General features: G+C 46.0%; 1 protein-coding gene across 2 annotated transcripts in view; it reads right to left on the bottom strand.

The window, feature by feature from the left end:
* Positions 1 to 13,008, bottom strand: part of LOC135091897 (leucine-rich repeats and immunoglobulin-like domains protein 1) — a 149,415-nt gene extending 136,407 nt beyond the window's left edge. For both annotated transcript variants that reach the window (XM_063989989.1, XM_063989995.1), the window contains exons 1-2: positions 12,758 to 13,008; positions 9,380 to 9,475 (exon numbers count right to left, since the gene is read on the bottom strand). The gene's annotated coding sequence lies outside the window, so the exon portion shown is untranslated. The remainder of the gene's footprint in view (positions 1 to 9,379; positions 9,476 to 12,757) is intronic.
* Positions 13,009 to 15,521: the final 2,513 nt, after the last annotated feature.

Raw genomic sequence — 15,521 nt, 5'->3', positions numbered from 1 at the left:
TATCTAATATTTTCCTTAGATCTTAAGTCCTCTGATCTGCTCAGAAATTTTTGAAACTTGCAAAATGTTCATAATACCAGAGTACTTAAAACAAGAAAACCAAAGAACCCAACAGTGGAGACGATGACTCACTTTTTGTTTCACTTCCATCTCATCTCACATATCTAATGTTTTCCTGTAATCTATTCAAAAAACTCAAAAATCCTAAAACTGAGGAACTTTCCTAACAGAAGAGGAGTGTGAACTAAATGAAAATCACAAAACACAACAGACGACACGGTAACTCACTCTTCCTTCATCTTCATTCAGTTCTTTCCCACATAAGCCAACCAGTATTTTAACCCGCAGCAGGTGACTCGCTACCAAACGACCTGAGGTGATCTATTTTCTTAGCGTCCCAGTTCCCAAGAGGGTGTGACCCACTTCTGGCCAACCTGTACGTGACCTACTCCTCCTTCCGTGTGCGTGACCTATTTCTTTCACCTGTACATTCACCTCGGGGAACATGAGAACTGAAAACTTTCCTCGTCACGCTCACAAGCCAAGGGAGTCGGAGATACGCCCCGCGGCAAGGCGCTGCTACTCTCGGACGCCTGAAAATCTTTTCTAGAGATTTTCGGGAGATTTCCTGTATTTCAGCATTTTTTTTTTTTTCGTTTCCTTTTCTCTTTCCTTGAGTTCTGTGTATTTATTTCTTTACTTGTTTATTTTTCCTCCTCCTCCTCCTCCTCCTCCTCCTCCTGCAATGATTTATTCTATTTTCTTTCATCTTTACGATACATATACACACGCATGCACACACACACGCACACATACACGCAACATAGCCTCCTTCATTTAGTCTCCTCCTCCTCTCCTCCTCTTCCTCCTCCTTCAAGAACCTTTCAAAACACATGCAATTTTCCGGTCAGTTAATAATCGCTAAGTGCAGTTATTTATCTTCAATATTTCTCAGACACGCACACACACACACACACACACACACACACACACACACACACACACACACACACACACACACACACACACACACACACACACACACTGTCCTTTGCATTGACTTGCTATTCCTGTTTCTTTTTCACTCTTCTCTTCATATTATTTCGGTTCCTGTTGCTCCCGCGGCCTTCAGGTCACTGCCTAAACTCCTTTTACCATTCTCTCTCTCTCTCTCTCTCTCTCTCTCTCTCTCTCTCTCTCTCTCTCTCTCTCTCTCTCTCTCTCTCTCTCTCTCTCTCTCTCTCACACACACACACACACACACACACATACACATACACACACACACACACACACACACACACACACACACACACACACACAGAGAGAGAGAAACTGGTTACCGCTGGCAGCCGTAACATAATTTTGGCTTTCTCTCTCTCTCTCTCTCTCTCTCTCTCTCTCTCTCTCTCTCTCTCTCTCTCTCTCTCTCTCTCTCTCTCTCTCTCTCTCTCTCTCTCTCTCTCTCTCTCAGACACACACCTTAGCCTCCTGCATGAACACAACACAGGAACCCAATTATAAGACACAACAAGACGTGCAGAGTCAGGCGCAGGACTACCCACTAAATATTCACAGACTTTAACGAGAGAGTGCACATGGAGGAGAGGCTGTGTGTGTGTGTGTGTGTGTGTGTGTGTGTGTGTGTGTGTGTGTGTGTGTGTGTGTGTGTGTGTGTGTGTGTGTGTGTGTGTGTGTGTGTGTGTGTGTGTGTGTGTGTGTGTGTGTGTGTGTGTGTGGCAAGTTCTCCTCGTACTCTCTCCCTCTCATTCACCCCCCTCCTCACACACACAGAGGTTTTCTTTTATTTTTTGTTTATTTTTCTACCCTCCAGACTCAACTCTACAGAATTCAGTACTTTCTTATAAAACTACAATGGCCGCCGAAAAACGTTGGGGTCTGAAGGAGTTAGTACGAGTTCGTGCTCAGTTTTAAGGTTACTTCACTGCCGATTCCACCCTCACAGTCTCACAGTCCGACGCGGTTCAAAGAAATGAGAAGGAAACTTTTTGACAGCTACCACGGCGGAAATGTTTCCCGGTCGAGCGGCCTTGCTCCTGGGAAAACGGAGAAAGAGCTCGAGCGAAGTACTCAAAGAAAGGCCATAAACTTTTCCCTCCCACTGTATCGCCGGTGAGGAGAGCCCTATGCTAACGTCAACAAAAAGGAGATAGGAACGCTTGTGGTGGTGGTGACGATGATAGAAGAAAAGTGATCCAGTCTGCCAGTCAGCGAGTAAATCAGCCAGTCACTTATTCAGTCAATCAGCCAATCAGCCGACTAGTTAATCCCATCAGCCAGTTAGTTATTCAGCCATCTAGCTAGTGAATCTACCAACCAGTTCTTAGTCAGTTAGTCAGACACTCAGCAAGCAGAGAATCCGAGTCAGACCAATTAGTCCGGCAGCCACTCAGTCAGCCAAACAGCCAGATAGCCAGTTACCACTCAAGAAACTAATCATACAGAGAAACCAAACAGCTAGTCAACTAAACAAACAACCAGCTAGACAGTCGACCAGCAAGGAATCTAACTAACCAGTCAGTCAGCCAGCCAGCCAATCAGACAGCCAGACAGGCAGCCAACCAGTCAGGAATCTGTCTAACCACTCAAAGAAGCCAGTCAGTCAGTCAGACAGACAAACAAGTAAAGGTAGAAATTAACACGATGCCTTCACATAAAAAAGAGGAACAAGAGGAACCAGCCAATTAACTGATTAAATATTCTAAACCCTTGATTCGGCAAGCACTGTGACACTTGCAGTTTGGCAATAAGCTGTCTGTGAGTTGATTAGAAAAAGAAGCTTTCCTTGTGTTGATGGTGTGACTGATGGTATCTTTTCTTCCTAACGCTGGCAGCAGTTTTATGAGAGGAACGCGAGGAAAGTGGTAACGTGATCTGTGTGTGTGTGTGTGTGTGTGTGTGTGTGTGTGTGTGTGTGTGTGTGTGTGTGTGTGTGTGTGTGTGTGTGTGTGTGTGTGTGTGTGTGTGTGGAGGGAGATGGTATGGTAAGGGGAATGTGAATGCTACCAAAGACACGAAATAAGGAGTCTCTATTCTTGAACTACTTGGTGAAACGTTCTGAAATTTACGTACTATGATCATTTTTAATTGTGGCGGACACATTGTGGGATTGCTTGTTGTGTATCATTCTCTCTCTCTCTCTCTCTCTCTCTCTCTCTCTCTCTCTCTCTCTCTCTCTCTCTCTCTCTCTCTCTCTCTCTCTCTCTCTCTCTCTCTCTCTCTCTCTCTCATTCTCAAAAGTAACGATTTCCAATGCCATGTTCTGAGAGACACAAACAGAGAGAGAGAGAGAACCACATTTCACTACTCATTAGAATACACAGGACAGAGTGGTCTTCTACACCCACCCACACACATCACACTCACACACACACACACACACACACACACACACACACACACACACACACACACACACACACACACACACAAACATCATAATGACTGTGCAAAAACTCTCCTCTCTCTCGCTGCCTGTGATCTGCATTCACCACTAAGACCCACAGCCCACACCATCCTGTGTTCCCCTTCACTACAGACTGGCCAATCAATGAGGTAAAAGGTCATGCATGAACTGCTGTATCTACCAACAAAATATCAACACACACACACACACACACACACACACACACACACACACACACACACACACACACACACACACACACACACACACACACACACACACACACACGCAGAACCCCTCAATTGTGACACATGAGTGCAAAGAGGCAATATATTTCCAGGGTGTGAGGGTCGCTGCAACTCCGCACACCCTGCCCTCACTAGTCTAACTAACTAACACTGGCGGCGGAGGAAGAACATTAGTGACGGCCCTCGCACTCTTTTCGCTGCGCTGAATAACATACCCGGTGTTCAGTTAGGAAAGGCAGTGGCTTCTTCCGTTGAGATATAAGTGTAATTTGGTTAATACTGGTCATTCTGAACCGAGCGCAGGAGTGGCAGGTCTCGTATGTTTTTTTTTTCTTTTTTTGCATGATCTACAGTATGTTCCCCTTCCTGGTATTTGTACACCCGCCCTGGACATTAACACAGGGTCACACACACTCACTCACTCACACACACACACACACACACACACACACACACACACACACACACACACACATATCATAATATTCCGTTTTGATTCCAGCTTTCTTTAATTCTCCACAGGATACGAATAATTTTTCTTTGGACTCTGGGCCATCGTGCCTCAAACACACACACACACACACACACACACACACACACACACACACACACACACACACACACACACACACACACACACACACACACACACACACACACACACGTAGCACAGGATACACAACATGTCCTCCAAGGACCACAAGTCACTCCCGGCGACCAGGGACGCCGAGGCGGCGCATCCCCATTTCGTCCAGCAGCTTACCGGCCGCCGCCCTTTGTTCGTGGCTCAGCACCGCGCTGTGTGCTGTGCAGGGCATGGTGGTGAGGGGGCGTAAGGCTGCTACGAGAGAAAGGCACGTTAAACTTTCACGGTGGTCTCCTGTACGCTCTTAAATCAATGAAACAGTGACACCGCCTCGTGGTGATGACGAGTCACTCCAAGCACCGACCACCGCCTCCCCTGTCACCTTTCACCGATGATGCCGCTCGTACAAAAAAAAAAAAAAAATCAGATTGATGACCTTGGATGGCAAGGTCAGCTACCGGAACTACAGGCTGCCGTCCCGTCCTGTTGCGCCCTTGAATCACTTGTTGCACAAGGCCGAGGATGTCCTGGCTAGATAGTGATCCCAGCCGTCGGGGTCCTATGAGTCCTTCGTCCTCCTTTCTTCTCCTTGACTTTACCTCTTTCACTCGCCTCATTATTCTCCTCCCTCATTCGTGATTACAACCTGCCTGGTGGTGGCGAGAAAGGCTCCCTGCGGGCACAGTACTTAATCAGCAGCTCCGTGCTCAGGCAGGGGATCAGGTGACACACGGAAGGAACAGTAAGTGACATGGCAGGGTGAAAGATGGTAGGAGAAGAAAGGGGTGGAGACAGGGGCTGTCCTCATAATGTGTGAGTCAAGACGATGCTCATGATGACAGTAAATCTTCTTAATTCAGCCAAACGCTACGAGATTTGCGTGAAACCAGACCTGGACGAGTCGCAATACCTGGCTAGACGAGACAGACGAAATATAAATACAGGGAAAGAAGCCTTTGTCCCACGGCGGCCATGACAAAGAGCGAGCACCACACACCTGTCTACACCTGGACACACCTGGGCGCCGCCACACACACACTTACCTTTCTGTGTCAGGTTAGTGTTGCATAGAAGGCCAGGGTGGTGAAGCACACTGACTGAGGAGAGACGGTGCCGCAGGTGGACGCCACTCACTCGCACCTGCCACCGCCGACTCTAAGGTGCGGTAAGGTGGCAGGGCCCACAACCCCTAGCGCGGGCGTGCAGGGGCGGGCGTGTTACTGTCTGGTGGATGTGTGGGCGTGATGGGTGAGGCACACACTTGCTAAACACACGCCCCACCGACACCCCTACACGAAACCCCCTTGCAAGACGCGACACGGCAAAGCGACGAGGCCGGAGCTGGGGAGCGAGTGAGTGAGGGAGGGGCGGCGTGGAGCGAGGGGCGAGCCACGGACACGCCCTCGACCCCGCCCACACCCCAGCTTGCGCACTGCCACTCTCCAGGCTAGTGAGCCCTTTGTGTGGTGCCGCTCCCTCCCTGCCTGGCCCACGCCCTGAGCCCACGCCCTGCCCCCCCTCCCCCACTCCTTACCTCCCATTATCCTGGCAACCCACGCCCAGGCGCCGCCACTCGCTGTCCTCCCACGACCGACGCCACACCTTCTCCAGCCCATGTCCCCACCTGCCTCACCCACGCCGCCCATGCATCAGCCTCATTGCCAACCCATAGTTTGTCCACACGTACTCAGGGCCACCCACACTTACTAACCTTGACGAATAGGACCCATCACCCATACTCATCCTCCTGGCAGGACCCATCACGCTTACTCACCCTTCCAGAATCTATCACTTTTACTCACCACTCCACGACCCATCACGCTTACTCACCCTTCCAGGACCCACATCCTTACTCACCCTTCCAGAATCCACTACCGTTACTCACGCCTAAATGTCCATTCACTCCTACTCAACCATCTATGTCCAACCATACTTATTCATCCTTCCATGACTCATCACCCTTACTCATCATTCCAGAGCCCAGTAACCTAAGCCTTCCAGACCCTGCCATCTTCACCTAAGCTTTCATTTCCCACCATCCTTCCCCAACATTCCAGGAACGACACTAATTCACTCTTCCAGCATCTTTACTAATCCTTCCACAATCCACTAACTTCATCTTTCCGTAACACTAAAAACTTCCAAACACCCCCAAAAAAAAACTTATTTGCCACATGACGTCCACCACCCTTTTCTCTACCCTTGAGCGCCTACACGTCCTGCAGCTTTCACCCACAGCCCAGGACCTTCCTCAGTTCTTCTATTCCAAATCAACACCCCTGGACCGCCTACACACACACACACACACACTCACGCACCCCACACACTCTGGAACAGGTGAACATTCCTATCCTCCTCAGGTCTCCTTTTTTCCAAATCAACACCCCTGGACAACCCATTCAGTTACTCACGCACCCCCACACATTATGGAACCTGCCAACGTTCCTATCCAAAGGCTGGACACGAACGCCTGAATGCCAGAGTGGTGGGCCATGAATCATGACACACCTCCATCACGGTCATCACTGTTTCTTCCTAACGGCGCTAGGAAATTGACGGCTCACAGGTTCAAACGCTGGAAAATAATAGTTCTGACTTCGAAGCCCTGCAATGTAGAGAAAGAAAAAACTGATTTCCCTTCCTTCCTCGCTGGTGATGATGTGTGTGTGTGTGTGTGTGTGTGTGTGTGTGTGTGTGTGTGTGTGTGTGTGTGTGTGTGTGTGTGTGTGTGTGTGTGTGTGTGTGTGTGTGTGTGTGTGTGTGTGTGTGTGTGTGTGTGTGTGTGTGTGTGTTATAGTTATGTGTGTCTAACTATCTGGCTATTTGTCTATCTATCTATGTATCTATCAACTAAATTCTATTACTACTACTACTACTACCACTAGTACTACTACTACTACTACTACTACTACACCTTCTACTACTTTTCTAGAATCAACAATACCACACATAATAATAATAATAATAAAAATAATAATAATAATAATAATAATAATAATAATAATAATAATAATAATAATAATAATAATAATAGCACCACCACCACCACCACCACCACCACCACCACCACCACCACCAACAACAACAACAACAACAACAACAACAACAACAACAAAAAGCTGGCTGTGTCAATGTCACGGCTGCTCACTTCCACCCGCTCCTAAAACGCCCACCCTGCACACACACACTTCAAATCTGCCACACGCATGCCTAAATTAGCCACGATGGACACGAGATATGCTATGCTGCTTATGGCTCACGGTCCAGATAGAAGAAAAATAGGAATACAAACTGATGGCAAAAAAAAAAATTGAGCTGGAATCCAAGGAACACGTATATTTCATGCCAGATGTGTAAGCTTCGTGCCATCTTAGTACCGTGACACTGTAGGAGGTATACAAAGGAACACAAAGGTAGGACAAACAGCAGGAGTAAACCTGTGGGTCCTTATGTGGTTGTTTATAATCCAAGATAATTCGAACAGTAATGTTTTAACCACCTCTAAGATTCAGCCACTCAATACAGAGGACTATTTCAACTAGTAAAATTTCAGCCACTACCGTCAACCAATAATATTTCAGTCATTATCAGTACTGTCAAACAATACCATGCCAATTATAATGTAGGTTAAGGTAGCTCAGACCAACACCGGTATAATTTAAACCAGTATCATGCCAACCAATACCATGATAAATATAATGTAAAATTCTAACCAGTATTGTCAACTAGTGTGATTCAGTATAAGCCCAACCAGTGGTATGTGACTTAATATAATATAACTTTAACCAATATCGAGTCAACAAGTATAATTTAACATGATTTCAACCAGTACCATTTCAACTAATAATAACAAGAACGATTTCAACCAGTACCACCACAATTATCATCACTTCAGCCAATGACAACTCAACCAGCTTTCCTTGGACAACAAATTAATAACACAGCTAGAACGTGTTGCAAAAACCAGTAACCATGACAACATAATGAAGGGTCTAACTGGAAAGCGAACACGAGTATCTGGTGTAGCAGTGTGACGATGCGTGGCGAGATGCACATATATTGGGCAGACTCACTAAATTACGCAGGGTTAGGTTGCCTGTATCGGTTCCAGTATCACAAAGGGCGGATGGTTATGAGTTCAAAGGCGCGTGCAGTGGACCTATTCGTCGGGGGGATGCTCTGAGGAGGGCTAAGTGAGGAGGAAAAGGTTAGGGCAGGGAAGGGGATGGGAAGAGGAGAGGAGGGGGTTCATAATGTGACCCTTTGCCCAAACGTCCATGTTGCTATAAGCTTCCGGGTGATGTTCTCAGAAAGGAATGTTATCAACTTCCTCGTGACATCGATTACCCGCTTCGTTGTTAACGCTGATTGCCTTCCTACATGTTAATATCGTTTATGAATACTCGTGAATACTTGGAGGTAAAGGAGTGCATCGATAAGGGCGGTTTTCCGAAACGTTTCATAGCCCTTCTCGATTACTTTAAACAGGTTCTAGGGAAAGTTTTTGGTGTTTTTCAAGATGTTTACATGATTCTTGTGATAGTTTAATCCCTTTACTACTAAATCATTCTTTTTCATTATTATTTACAACTTTTAGACATTTATTTGTATTACAGTCTCTTTAACAATTGCGTAACTTAGATAAAACAAAATTAACCTCCTTTTCTCTCAAAGTGTTCATGTAAGTAATATATTTTTCAGTGCCCTGAACATTGACTAATCACGACCGTAGCAGAAATAGACTTACCAGACACCGAAGGTCTCTGGAGCTTTCAAGTGTTTTCATGACCGTAGTGATAGTTTATAAAAGTATTCTACATCATCAGTCGGGGAAGAAAAACGCTCGACTGGTCATCTTTCTCCGCAGCCTTTTGAAATGGTGATGATGAAAGGCCATAGCTTTTAAAATAATTGGCAATCTAATCTGTCAATGGCTATTAAAAAGATAAATATATAGATAAATAAATAAACAAAATAAATAAAAAAAACAAATAAACTAAAATATAAACAAACGATGAATGAATGAATATAGGAACGAAAGAATAATGGACAAATGAAACAAGAACACGAGGCCACGAAAAAAAAAAAAAAAGGATTAAACATGATCAAAGAACTTACTGACTTGTTAAGGTGAACGTGTGCCTGACTTCGCCAATAAGAACACTGCCCAGGAAGGTTCAACGGCTGCCTGGTGGATGAACTGAGGACACGTACCTGCAAGTAATAAAGGGAGAATTATAGCCCAGGTTGTACTAGATAAGAGAAATTAGTATTGTTAGAGCATTGTTATATACTAAGTGGATAAGTGAAATGAGTTTTTGTTCTTATAGAAGTTATTAGACTCGTTTGTAGGTGTTAATGGGCAAGAGAGAGAGAGAGAGAGAGAGAGAGAGAGAGAGAGAGAGAGAGAGAGAGAGAGAGAGAGAGAGAGAGAGAGAGAGAGAGAGAGAGAGAGAGAGAGAGAGAGAAAGAGAGAGAGAGAGAGAGAGAGAGAGAGAGAGAGAGAGAGAGAGAGAGAGAGAGAGAGAGAGAGAGAGAGAGAGAGAGAGAGAGAGAGAGAGATACCTCACTCATTCACTCAAACTTCTCAAAAACAATGCACACACTCACACACACTAACATACAAACACAAACCTAAGAAACATCACACACACACACACACACACACACACACACACACACACACACACACACACACACACACACACACACACACACACACACACACACTTTTCACACTCAGAGCAATATAGCAACACACGTCAAAGCAACATAACCCTACCCACTCCCCATCTCACTGTCTCACTACCTATCTCATCTGCCTCACACTACTGATACCTACTGCATTATCTCTACTGTCACATTTACAAGTCAAGTGGTGCAGACAAACAGATGAGTCCCGTGGGAAATTTTCTTATTATCTGCTGGGTAACTGTTGAATTTGTCCTATTGATGGCTGTACTTTTTTTTTTTTTTTTGTCAGTAGATGGAATTCTGTTTCTCAGGTTTCTCCTAAACATCAGGTTTTCCCATAGTCTCTTATGGCGTTAGAGGATCAATGACTCGCTTCTGACCAGTTTCTGTAACCCTTCATCTTGTTTTGAAGCACCTCTTTCGTGCCGCGGGTGCCCTCACTGATGGCACTGCCACGTGTTGGCCAGACGACTTCTTGTAGCACCCCTTATTTATGTTCTTATGACAGGCAGCTTCAAGTTATTGGTTGAGAAGGACACCATGTGAGTCATCTACCATGGCTAACGAGTTCCATATGTTTGGGTTTGCATTCAGAGTTGTCCCTCTCTCGGATGGATCGCCTACCATAGCTCTGAGCAACGCCTGTCTGCTTTGGTTTGCTGATGTGTCAGAGCGTGTCCACATCTCGGTGGGCCATGCACACAACACCTCTGGGACTCCGACCTGCTCCGAGATTCTCTTCAAGGCTCCAGCTCCCAAGGACTCACGTGGAGGCACTCTGACGGTCTTGACTAGGGAGATGCTGTGTACCGGCAGGAAGGACTTAAGCACTCCGCCTTCTTTTCACTCATGGAATCATCCGGCGGCTGCAGCAGAGCGCGAGGGATGGCAAGCAATCTCATGCCTCACCACAGCACAAGGAGCGCCCCTTGTCCTGCTGTGAGAGCTTCCCCTTAGAGCTCTTCCTGAAGGAATTCTGTTATGTCTGCTAGTTCAGTTGGGTTATAGGATGTGTATTCTAATGATTGAGCAGTAAATGAGTATGCTGATAGGAAATTATGAACCAAGATCACTCTTAATTATTAAGTTTTTCAATGAAACCGTCCGTGTACCTGGGATAATTAGATACACGAGTCTAAAGTTACCTGCGGCATTTAGACAAGTATTTTTATCTTTTTCTTTTCAGAGGAAAACATGAATAAATCTTAATCTACGCTACCCAAGAAGTATGAAGTTGAAGAGTCGCTAAAGGGGAAGATGACTGACAGATCCTTAGCTGTTTTGATCCTCTTGATATTTCACAATTTACGATCATCTTTCTCATTCCTCCTACTCTATCTACACTTGCCCATATCACTCCTCATTGCTAAAGGAGAAGATGAGTTACAGATTCTTTGGAGTCTTGACACTCTTGATATTTCACACTTTACGATGCCCTTTTCCCACCTGCACCTCGTCACTCCTCACTGCTGCAGGATCGAAACTAATTTAATACGTAAAGCTGTGCCCTCAGTTTGACCATAACCCTGATTTTCGCTGTGGCTTTGCATTCACTCCTCTGCCCTATCCCGCACCCACCCGCACCCACCCCCTGCACCCACCCGCACCAACCAGCCCGTCACCGCTGATCCCGCACCGCTTTTCCTAGACACCTCTGCCTATCAGCAAGCCACGCCCTGCCGCCCTGCCGCTCTGCCAAAGTCCATCAAGGCTTGGCGGTGTCATCCCCGTCACACTCTCCACGTCCTCGTTATCCTCCCAATCCACCTCCCGTCACTCACGCCTTGTTGCACCGCCACTCCCTCCGCCTGCTGCACCGCTGCCTCCTCACCTCCACACTCAACCAAACACCGTAACAACCGCTACAACCAAGCGCCCATAACAACCACTACAGCCACTTTAATCGAGCCCGTAACAACCACTACAACTCGGCCTTGCTCCTCCAAAACAGCCGCCAGTGCTCCGTCACGTCTCTGCTGTGACGTGTCCCTTCACAGCACGTCCTTGGTGTGGTGTTCGAAGCCACGCACCTCCCGCAGCTCATCGCGACCTCAGTCCTCAATCTTCAAGGGTCTGCCCGCCACCTCCTCACCCTCGGGGCCGCTCGTGTCTCTGCGAGGCTGAGGTGTGGCGGTGAGGCGACTAGTGCGTGTCATTTTGATTAAGTTTAAAGGTGCTGAGAAAAGACTGTGTGTGTGTGTGTGTGTGGTGTGTGTGTGTGTGTGTGTGTGTGTGTGTGTGTGTGTGTGTGTGTGTGTGTGTGTGTGTGTGTGTGTGTGTGTGTGTGTGTGTGTGTGTGTGTGTTCGGGATGTTCCAGTCTTTTCTCAACCTATTCAAATTTAATCAAAACGTCGCGTGCCCGTCAGCTCACTGCCACATTTCTGTTACACAGCATTTCAATGCCGCTATTACATTATTGATTTCTGGTTCACGGTGTGTGTGTGTGTGTGTGTGTGTATGTGTGTGTGTGTGTGTGTGTGTGTGTGTGTGTGTGTGTGTGTGTGTATATATATATATATATATATATATATATATATATATATATATATATATATATATATATATATATATATATATATATATATATATATATATATATATATATATACACACACGTAGTAGAATTCCGTAGCGTATTGATGAGCCTAGAGTGTTTTGTTGGGCGTGGTTTATGGTGGCGCAGTAAAGCCATGAATCACTGTTGATCACAAAGACGTGCGCCACGATGCTGAATGATGAGGCACCCGGCCGTCGTGCGCTATAAAGTCATAAATACGTGCCACACATTCGTACGTGTTTACCCGGGGTGTGTGCCGGGGTGTCTGGGGCGCGGCGTCCTCGGCGGCCGACGGGGCAACCTGAGGGTATAACGAGGCTGAAGGCGCCTCACGCTGAGAGGGAAGAGGCGGGGCCTCGAAGGGCCTTGAAGGACCATGGGGGCCGTGTGAGGGGCAGGTGAGGTGGCGCAGGTGTGAGTGGTGGCAGGAGGCGGGCGGCGGCAGCGTGATGGGCCGTAACGTGAACACTGGTTGTAAAAGTATACATAAAGCAGGCAGTGGAGGGAGGCGCAGCGCAGACTGGCGGCGGCAAGCGTTACCTGGCGTGTGTAGGGTGTAGGGGCGGGGCCACACCTGGCACACACAGCTGCTCACTCGCCTTCAATTAGGTCACTTGCCGGCCTATCCGTCTGTCTGTACGTCTGTCTCTCTGTACCACAACTCTGCTCTCTATCTTTCTTTCTTTAATGTGTTCGGGTCAGTAGCTGCGGGGAATGTTTGTGTGCGTGTCATGGTCAGCAGGGAGCTACACACGAGACAAGCGTTGCTGAAGACTTGGTGGCGCCTCACGAGCCTTGAGGACGCCAATGATACTCAGTTTTTACGGTTAGGGAAATTATCCAGTAGCTTCTTACAGCAATTTGAGTTCATGCTCTTTAAACAGTACACGTGAAGAAGAGACGGGAGGATGTGAAACCGAAGATGTGCCTGTCATAAAATACGGACAGTTGCAAGAAGCCATCAGGCCTACACGTGGCAGTCATTCTATAAAACATGCTTACCTATTTGCACCGAACGTCATCAATAAATTTGTCCGATCTTTTTCTGAGGCTCTACAATGACTTGGCACTAACAACCTATTTACTGAGCCACTGTCGCGCAGCTTCTGCCTCAAGTACCAGCACCCGTGGTCACCGGAGGTTAACAGCGCACCGCACCATGCACCTTACCGCTGGACGCCATCAAACTTACGACCTAACAGCCACTTAAATACCTCTCTCCTCTTAAACTTTATATTCCTTATGTGTCTTGCGGATGGCCGTGAAGGAAAGTAGTGATGGGGCTCCTAAAACTCTTCCTTTAACACTTCAGTCTTACACTCTTCACCAACAAATATCTATCTCCACTTCAGCTTTATATTATTTATGTGTCTTACGGCTGACGGTGAAGGAAACTACTGATGGATCTTCTAAACCCTCAGCTATTCCTTTAACACCACCATGTATACACCAACAACACCAACAGCTACGCAGAGATACATCATTCGCCAACAAATATTTCCTTCCTCTTTAGTTTTATACTCCTTTGTCCGTCCTGTGGCTAGTGATGAATTACCTAGAACCTTCAACTGTTCATTTCACGCCACCATGAATATACCAATAATTATTCAGTGCCACACACGTACTCTTAACTACCTTACATCAGTACAAGTCGTGGCCGCTTGTTGCAGGTGTGAATGTACGGAAGGTAACGCGGACTGGTTGTGTGAAGTTAAAGACCCTTGACCTCCAACATCACTCCGGGCCTCAGTGTAAGATTGGCTTGCCACTCCATATCGACACTAAAAATCTTTGTTTCCTAATGACGGCTAACTTTGCTTCGAGTTCCAGACTAGCTTGCCATCACAGTTAAGCTTCTCTCAAATCCTAATGAAGATTGTCTTAAATCTCACTCAAGCTTGTCTCAAATCTAACTCAAGCTTGTCTCAAATCTTACTCAAGCTTGTCCCATCAAATCCTACTCAAGCTTGTCTCAAATCCTAGTGAAGCTTGTCTGAAATTTTAGTCAAGCTTACCTCAGAAGGTAAAGAAATATATAGGAAAAGAAAAGACTGCCTGTAAAATGCAACCTCCATGTCTCGTCTTCTTTTGTCTTGATGGAACAGGTGCAGTTGGATATAATGACACTGGCGAGAGAGAAACAATTGCAGACAGCAGAGGGAAGGACACGAGACACAGCAAGAGGTGATAAAACATAACGGAGAAAAATTACTGTCTGATAAATCTAACTTTTACTCCATCGTCTTGTTTTGACTCGATGGCAAAAGAGGAGTTGGAAATGATGAAGATAAAAGAACGAAAAAAAAAAGAACTGTAACAAGAGGGAAGGAAGGGCATGAGACACAATAAGAGTAAAAAAATATAGAGAAAAAAAGAAAATCGATAGATCCAATCCTCACTCCTGGTATTTTCTACTCATTGGGTAAAAAAGACGCGACAATGATGAAATGAATAGATAAAAAAAACGTGAAAGAGGGAAGAGTATGAAACAGCAATACGCGATAACACATAAAGAAAGAAAAGATTGTCTCATAAACCCAACCGCGAATCTCCGTCTCTTTTGCGGGAAGGAGATAAATAAGTAATCATTGTGGCAGAGAGGAACATGACACAGCGAGAAGGTGCAGGAGTGGAAGCAACAGTAGAGACTGCAGCATTAGTAGTAATAGTAATAGTAGTAGTAGTAGCAATTGTAGTAGTAGTAGTAGCAGTAGTAGTAGTAGTAGTAGTAGTAGTAGTAGTAGTAGTAGTAGTAGTAGCAGTAGTAGTAGTAGTAAGAGGAAGAGGAGGAGGAGAAGGAGGAGGTAGTATGGAGGTTTCAAGGCACTTATCCTCCAATTCTGGATGATCATTTTTAACTTTTTTTTGGAGATCGGCACTTCAGAGGGACTTTTTTTTATTGTCCTTTTGTTTCCCCTCTTACATATTTTTTTTTTTTTTTATATGTAGGAAGGACACTGACACTATAGAAAGTAATAGTCATAGTAGCCTTAGTAGCCGTGGCTGTG

This window comes from Scylla paramamosain, chromosome 3, assembly GCF_035594125.1.
Source record: "Scylla paramamosain isolate STU-SP2022 chromosome 3, ASM3559412v1, whole genome shotgun sequence".
NCBI lineage: Eukaryota > Metazoa > Arthropoda > Malacostraca > Decapoda > Portunidae > Scylla > Scylla paramamosain.
Note: the sequence above shows the minus strand (reverse complement) of the source record. Positions and strands in the feature narration are given on the sequence as shown.